The sequence below is a fragment of the Pteropus medius genome, unplaced genomic scaffold (assembly GCF_902729225.1).
Source record: "Pteropus medius unplaced genomic scaffold, Ma_sr-lr_union100, whole genome shotgun sequence".
Taxonomy (NCBI): domain Eukaryota; kingdom Metazoa; phylum Chordata; class Mammalia; order Chiroptera; family Pteropodidae; genus Pteropus; species Pteropus medius.
Genome location: NW_024349519.1, coordinates 23,536,774 through 23,545,972, shown reverse-complemented (window position 1 = coordinate 23,545,972; position 9,199 = coordinate 23,536,774). Strand labels below are relative to the sequence as shown.

At 34.7% G+C, this 9,199-nt stretch overlaps 1 pseudogene; it reads left to right on the top strand.

Moving 5' to 3' along the window:
- Window positions 1-4,026: 4,026 nt before the first annotated feature.
- On the top strand, window positions 4,027-4,145 carry LOC120618757 (uncharacterized; annotated as a pseudogene).
- Window positions 4,146-9,199: the final 5,054 nt, after the last annotated feature.

Here is a 9,199-nt window from a genome sequence, read left to right as displayed (position 1 = left end):
GCCTACTAGGCAAAGAGTTATATAGCAGACAGGTGTCCACCAAAATGGCTTCATTAGCCAATCACCTAGGAATGCCTTTGGAATCACCTATCACAGGCCAGATATGAGACAGACATTTCCACCTTTGGGTCTTAATTTTAGTGGTCTTTTGTGGCTTTTTGCCCTTTCATGGCCCTTTTGGCTCCTTTATGTTGGTTACAGCACCGAAATCATTTGCTTCCTTAGGGCATGCTTTGTCTTTCTAAAACATACTTTTAATAAATCTTTTCTAAATCTCACTAACCTGTGATTCTTCACTGTGTCAATGAGGGAAGACCAAGGGAAAATGCTAACTACTTGTCTGTGCCACCGTTATCCCTCTCCCTCCCCCTAATGTTGGGACAACACTGAACTCTCATGGTCCCAGTGGTAGCATGTGTACTCAGCCATTTGAGATTACTTATTCAGCAGGCTCTGAAGTGAGGTTGTACAGTGCCCAAAGGTTTTCTTTGGGGCTTTTATTTTTAGCTCTGTATTCAGTGTTGAGAACTACTACATTTTCCCCTACTATGGCAACCGCATTGTAATTCAGTTTAGAATAAAGTGGATCTATTATCCTAAGATTTAGTTCTGTTACTCAAATGTTAAGCTGTTTTATTTTTATTATCTGTTTATAAAGAATATAACATCTACTTCAGAGTCATGAATTGCAACTCCGACTTCTGAAGTATACAATACTGGACTTTTTGGAAAATAACAGTGGGGAAGAGAGGATGTATCCAGCTCTACTCATCTCTTCTTACTGTTGGTAAAGCTCGCTATCTGCTAGCTGTGGCTTATTTCTCCTTGTGTTGAATTCCTACTGCTCATCTTTTGGTAAATCCAAATGCTGGCCTTGCCTACTCACATGCCGCTGTTTCTATAAAGTATAACCTAATGGCTTTCAGGCTCAAAACATTACTCATGTTTTTAATAATAATGAAGAAGCAAAAGGAAATGATCTTTTTCTTCTTACTTGCTTTCAGATACCTTTATTCTCTGCTTTTTAAAATTTATCTGATGAAGTTACATTGAAGTCTTTCAGGTTAATTATCTTGAACCATTTTGAATATCATTGAATACAGTTTCTTTACGCTAAAGTAGAAGTTGTTAAACTTTTTTTATAAAATGTCTCATACTAAATATTTTAGGAATTCCAGCCTAGATTGTCTTTGTCACATCTTTGCTGTCGTAGCACGAACTCAGCCATGGACCATAATTAATGAATATGACTTTATTTCAATAAAACTTTAGCTAAGTACACTAAAATGTAAATTTCCTTTCATTTTTCACAGGTCACAAAATATTATTTTTCCAACCATTTACAAATGTAAAAATCATACTAAGTTTATAGGTCATACAACAACCAGTGCCCACATTTGTCCTATAGGCCAGAGTTTATAAACCTCTGCTCTAAAGCACAGCATTTGAAAGTTTGAACCATTCACCTTTTCCATCAAAAATTTTTTAGTCTAATTTTCTATTAAAATACAAGACAAAAAAAAATACTAAGCATCACTAAAATATATCTTTCTATTACAGAGTACAATCATTTTTTTCTCTAAATATTTACATGTTTCTAGTTTTTGGAAGCATCCTATCATCTTATATATTTTGAAGTTCTTTGTGTAAGCTCCTCAATAAGTCAACAAATCTTACTTCTCTGCTTGAATTTTTTGAGTGCTTTTTTCTAAAATAAAAAGAATCAATTCTGCTTTGTGAACATTGTAAGAAACACGTCATCTGCACATGGATCTCTAACTGCCTTCAAAGTATCCTTGGATTATACCCATGGGATACAAAACCAGAAGACAATCAAGCCCACAATGACTCCAAACAATCACATAGCTACTGTACACCTAGTAAAAAAGTCAAGATCTAGAAAATAAGTTAGAAATTAAACTCTCTGCTGCCATGTATTATGGCAATATTTTTCTTTGCAAGCATGAGAATTACACAATTACCTGGTCTCAGGGTATCCATTTTTCTCTCTGAATCAGTGACAGGATTATCATTTTTATCTTTGCCATTACTAAATAAATCACTTTAGAAATTTACAGCTTACCTCAATAAACTCTGCAACAAGGATATCTATGAATAAATTAAGTAGTGAAGGTCACTTATAAAAGCAGTATGAAGAGGTAATTCTAAATTTTAATCATTTATAAATATTTTCCCTCAACATTTCTTATACCTTTTTACTAATATATCCCTGAGAGCAAGTTAGCATTATAGTCTTTCAATGGTGGAAAACTAACAAAGAGGACCTAAGACCCTCATCAAAATAAAACCACCATTCAATGTCAGACAGTCCAGTTTGTCAGCATGCAACAATATCTGTCTGAGTAATACCAGCAGGGTTAGTGGCAGACCAATTGCACAGGCAGAAAATAAGAAAAAAAAAAGTTAAAAAATATTAAAAAGGGAAAGAGAAAGGAAAATACATTTGCTTTATTACTGACTGCAGTCACTAGTATCCCTGAATATGCCACATTTTAGCTCATCTTGTCTTTACCCAGAATGCTTACTCAGCTAGAAATGTCTCATCTCTACATGCAAATACAGAACCTCTACTCCACGCTCAAGAGCATCCAAATGGACTTGACTGATCTCTCCAGGCAATAAAGCACTCCTTCCTCTAAGTTCCCATACTGCCATGACATACGTATCATAAGGCTGCAATAAATATTGTCTATGGTAGATTCAAAGCTTATTTCAAACAAGGATCTTTTCCTATTTATATTGGTATCCATATTAGCTAGAACAGTGTTTGTCAATAAAAATTTAGTGAATGGATGAATGAAGTCATGCAAGCAAAGTAGCAAAAGAGATGAGTCTGAAAGTAATATCCATTACTACAATAGGTGTCACTCTGTAAACTTTCTAGTCTCAGTACCTTCATCTGGCAAAAGACAACAGGCATAGTTCACCAGACGAGAATCAAGGTAATTTTCGTAGTTAAGACAGATTTAATATTAAGAAAAGTAATTAAAATATTATTGTTAGTATTAATAAAATAACATAACAGTTACCATTTATTGTCTGCTACTCTGCTAAATATTGCATACATTTTACCTTCTTTCCCAGCTTTTGCGATGAGAATGAGGGATCTGTACTGAATGTATATGCCAGAACACTACACAGCGGGGCCTTTATTCTTCCCTTTCCTGTCTTCCCAAATCACTGTCCTGCTAATCATCCCACTCCAAACATTGACACTCCTCTTGAGAAGGAAGTTTTACTGCAATTTTTTTTCTCCCTTTCATCTGAATCTAGTTTGTAAGAAAGATGGGAGTGCAGCAGTTTGTATAATTGTTAGAACGAAATTCATTTCAAATTACTCCTCATCCACAAGTACATTAGGAAAAGATAAAAAGCAAAGCAGAGGGAGGAAGAAGTGCAGTTATCAATGATGATTCATTTCAGTATGATATTGAGTATTGGCTTATCTTTTGCTCTTCTGTAAATTACATTTGTGAAAGCTGAGAATCTTGTTACATTTTAGTTATTATATAAGCATGTCTTCTACAAGTTAATGAGAATGACATAAAAGGAATAATAAATCTCTTTCTCAATGAAAATAGTTATACATATGTCAGCAGATGTAGTATTTCAAGTGATTAAGTGATGTTTTCATTTTAAAATAATATTCAAATTTTAGTTAATTTTTACAAGGTCACTGAAGAAACTTATATTCTATAATAGTTAATATTAAATTGCAAAATAACCCCATAGCACATAAAGGTGGGAAAATTTATTTCACCTTAATGTAGGAAATACATTTTTAATGGAGCTCTCACATTCTTCCATAAAAATCCATTAATTATGTATTACCAAAAAATAAACCCCAACAAAATATCTTTGGTTAATCTAAAAATTGATACTTTTATCTTCAAATACTACTGAGAATATTTGAAATGTGCACAGCATTATTTGTAGCTCATATGTACACTCACTCCACTGAAGATTTACGATTTAAGAATTTTTTGTTTTAAAAATATATCTCACATCTATAGCCATGCTACTCTGAACAAGTCCGATCCCGTCTGATCTCAGAAGCTAAGCAGGGTCAGGCCTGGTTGATACTTTGATGGGAGACCACCTAGAAAGACCAGGTGCTATAAGCGTAAAAAATAAAAAATAAGGAATTGTAATCTGACAAGGTCCTTACAATCTGTGAGGTCAACCAAGGGTTGCCTTGCCTATAAACAATATATATATATATATATATATATATATATATACACACACACACACACACATACACACACACACAATTTCAGGTTAATTTATTTAAAATTTGATTTGAAGCCATCAACTAAATCATTATATACATGAAAACTGTAACATGATTTCAAATAAAATTAAAAATTTATTATTTCTAATATATTTATCACTTGTCCAATTTTAATTCCAATTGCTGTTACAAATCATTGTGTCCAGTTAATCTTGATTTAAAAAGTACAGTTAAAGAAATTACTACTGTATTGCCAGCTGTTGCTATTTTATAATAAACTGCATTTTGTGTACATTAACACCCCTGATGAGAACAGATGGCAGTTACTCCTTTCAACATTTTCTAAGTATTAATTACATCAGTTTAGTTTCTGTTGTGTTGTACATTGGGCACTTTAAAATGTAACATGTTCAAGCTCAGAGTGTATATTTGTAGCTCATTTACATCAAAATCATAAGTGAAATTCTACTGTCATTTTAATCAACTCATTTGAGATATATCTAAATTCATCATTATTGATGACCGTTTTTATAATAATTCTGTAATAATGCTGTAACTTCTAAATAAAATGTGACATATGCACTTATTAGTAATCATAGAGTAGAAATATCTTCCACTACATTTAAAAATATCTTCCACTACATTTAAGTTGTCTATGGTTTTAAGTATTAGACAGTACATGGAATTTGACCCAACCTCTTAGCTGTTTACCTTATAATAAAAAACAAACTATTCTCTCTCTCAAATATTTCTGTAATAGAATTTGAACAAATTTTTAAAAATTTATTTCAAGGTTTGAAGAAATGATTTTAAGCATGTTTATAAACAAACAAATCAAGGACTAATAATAGTTAACATTGATTGAGTGCTAATAAATTTGGGCTAAATTATTTACTTATATTTAACAAACATAATAATTTTTATTCCAGAAAGAAATGTAAACAAATGACCAATAATGTGTTATAAATAAAATCTCAAGAATTGTTTTGGATTTAAAAAATCTTTTTTACTAATATTATTCCAGAAAACCAGTCTTTAACATGTCTGTAGAGGACAAGTGAATATTCAAAACACATCCATACATCCATCGACCTAATATATTCCAATTGAACTTCTGTAATGTTAAGCATTCTCCTAGGCACTAAAGATAAAACCTACAACATTCCTCTCTTCATGCAACTTGCATTAGGAGAGAAAGTGGATACTAAACAGATTCATAAGTAAATAAATAACATATGCAGGTAATAATGCTTTGAAATATTTAAAATAAGGACACAAGAGATAGAAAGACCTTGAATGGTTGGTGGTTATTTTTTAAAAAGTTCTCACAACTTTACAAATACACATTTAGTATCTCCCCACAATCTGTGGAGAAGAATCTCTGAGAACTAGCAAGAAATATGAAAATTAAATAGGTAATTTATTCCCTTTGAGAAAATGTTGGTTTTCTGAAAATGAATGATTTTGAAAGTTTTTTGACAAGAAGGAGTTAAAATTTTTTCTTTGAACTGTCACTCAGCTTGGTCCTTTAAGCATGTTGAGCAGTATATGAAGATCTCCTTCATACTGTGTAATGTATTATTTTTTCAAATGAATAAATAAAAAATAATAGCCATTCCATAATGAAAATATCATACATTTCAGAATCTTTGTTAAAGATTGTCTCATTAATTTCTACATTACCCTTGTAAGACAGGTATTACTATCTTCATTATATGGAGAAGAAAATTTAAACTACAGGCAGCTAAATCACTTTCTAAACACCACATAGCCAGAAATATGTGACAGACTTGAGATTTAAACCCTACCTCTACCTGATTTCCAATATTTCACTATAACATCAACCTCCCACTATTTTATTAGTCCTGATTCTACTACTAATAAATTATTGAATATATATTAATTTAAAAAGTAAGGGTGTTTTTCAGTGCTCAAAATCTATAATATTGAAATGTCACCTTACTTCATACATGTAAGATGAAACTAGGGATTAAAAAGAAAGATTACTATAAAACTAAAGCAAGACAAAAATTCTAAAAGAAATTAAAGAATAAAAGCCTTCAAGAAGGCAAAAGTAAAAAGAAACTGATGAAAAACTGTTAAGGTTGGTAGAGACAGGCTCAAGAACCAAAATTCAGATCTTGAAATGATCATATCTTTAAAAGATAGAAATGAGCAAGCAGTGAAAAAAATTAACAAAGAACGCAAGAAATGAGAATATAATCATAACCAATTTGATATATTTTTATCATTGTGCCCATCACCTGTGCATTATTTAGCAATGACAAAAAAATATATAATTAAAAAAATCACATTCTGCCTGGACTCACACTGTATGAAGCACATACTGCCAATGTGTCAGGCAAATGACAAGCTATAATGACAACTCTTGACCTTGTCAAGAACTTGATAAAGTGTCAACTTCTGCACCAAAAAAAAAAAAGTTAATGGGGCCTTTAGCCCAGGTGCATCATGTACTATCAGGCTATAACTTTTATATTGTTCAGTGCACACTTTGTCAAAAAGGCAGCATAGTTTACTGGAAAAACTATGTAACCTGGAACAAAGAAATCAATTCCAGTGCTACACATGCCATCGTCTCACTTCAGGTACATGAATATCTATCTAACTTGAGCAATATATAAAGCCAAAGCATTGGAAGAGATCATCTCAGGAACCTATTACTTCATAATTAAAATACGTGCTTGTATATGTTAGTATGTGTGTCTGTATATATGAATATATGCATGTATCTTCAATTGATTGTTTTCTTAAAAAGTGAAAAAGTTAAGATATTAAATGCAAAATAATTTTTCTTCCAATGTGGTCAAAGTTCTTGAAAGGAATTATAGTTGGCAAATGTACTTGGTTGTAATTCTACTATACCTTGTAATAGGATTTCATTTAAATCATGAGGCAAGCTTATGAGAAATGTCGAAGAAACTAAATGAATATAGACAAGACCTGAAAAAGCTTATTAAGAGGCCAGAGTGCTGAATGAAGTAGGAATATAATTGAAGAACTCTTAATATGCATTTTATGAGCACATTTGTTCCTGTAGAGGCCATAAAGCAAACAAGTAGCCAACACAATTCCTTTATTTCTGAAAAACAGAAGAAGCCAAATACACATTGAACTATTACTATCTAATTTAATGACCACTGTGGCAAATGTCATAGAAACAATTTAAAAAGATCAAGTGAAGCATATTTCACATTTTGAATAAGGGAAATACAAGCTATTTCACAAAACTCATCTATTTACTTTGAATATGGTATTTCTGTATTTCTAGCACAAGATAATCACATCACAGGACTACTCCCAAAAGTGTCTTTGACAATTTTAAGTTCTGATGGGAATGATGAACATTTAATGACACCAGTCATTAAATAGAACATGTACTTTCAACATATATAATGTTAATTTAATCTCAATTTGGGAACACGTGGAGAATTCTTCCCCGAAAAGTTTTTACTACATATCATAAAACACCCTGGAAAATAGCTTGTCTATCAAGAAAAGTAAATGTTTGTGGAATGATGTTATTTTAAAATATTAAAATATTCACATAGTCATCTATAAACACTGGAGCTGGTAGGAGGGGCAAAGTCACAAATAGGGTTAGATCTACACCCCTGGGGGTGGTGGGGAATCACCCAGAGGGAGAGCAGGGCTGCAGAGGCTCTCTTGAACGATGGGGAGTCCTGGCTTCATTTGGGGGCTCCCCAGACCAGGGCTCCAGTCCAGGGAAAAGAAGATTCCAATATCTCTGACTGTAAAATTCAGAGAGGATTCCGGCCATCTGGGTGAGACAGAAGGAGACTAAAACCCTAGACGCCCTAGGAAGAACCCACGCACAAGCTTTCTGACCTGTGGACACTCAACCGGGACACCAGTGATGAGTCAGACTCGCATGGGATTCATACTGAGAAAGTCTGAATTACCTAGCACCAGAACAAGGGCTGGAAGGGCAGCCACCATTGTGCCTTAGACAGGCCCCCTATCTGGGCAATCTACTGACCATGCCAGCTTAACTGTGCAGACCCCTTCCATAGAGACATTAGGAAGTTCTATTCAGAAGAGATCAGCCAGTCCCATCCAATCTGCGGATTGGTGGGGGCTTTTGTTGCTGGGAGGCTGCTGTGCCCTGTACCCATTTAGGGCCAAACATTTGCAGTTGATAGCCAACACTGTGAGTACTCATTTCAGAGACAATCTCATGCACATCACTAATGCCAACACGAACTTGGGCAGATCTCAGGGATCTGTGGGCCAGTCCCAGACAGCAGCTGGTCTTGCTGTGATCTGGGACTTCTGTGGGAACACATGAATGGTTACCTAAGTTGCAGCAAGACTGAGGATATATTGATCTGATGGTCATTGTCTCCTTGAAACCCTGCTGCATCCAACACACAAATTGCCCTAGGTGGCCCATTGACAGTGAACAGCCACCATCCTGCCCCTCCCCGCTGGGTCTCCCAATCTACACAGGCAACGAACTTTGGCTAGCACAGGGTGGGCACTGGAGGAAAACCAGTTGCAGGCAGACCTCTGCTACCTAAAAGAGTTGCAATATTGCATCTGGGAAGCACAAGGGTCTGTGAGACCACCTCAGACAGCAGATTGTCTCCATGTGAACTGTGACTGCTGTAGGAAGGTGAAGACACAGAAACTGCAGAAAATTGAGGCGATTGGTCTGAGAGCCCTTGACTCTCTGAGCTCCTGCTCATCCGATACACAAAGCGCCTGCTGCACAATAATAGGCAGCTGTCCTGACTTGGGGTGGCACATTCAGGCCCAAGATGGGCAGCAGCTGACCTTGCTACGATTAAAAGCTTGTGCAGGGAGACAGTGCTGACATATAAACTGACACTGCAGTGGCAGGGGGATATTTGTTCAATAGATCCAGGAGACCCCTGGGGTCCCTGCACCATCCAACACATA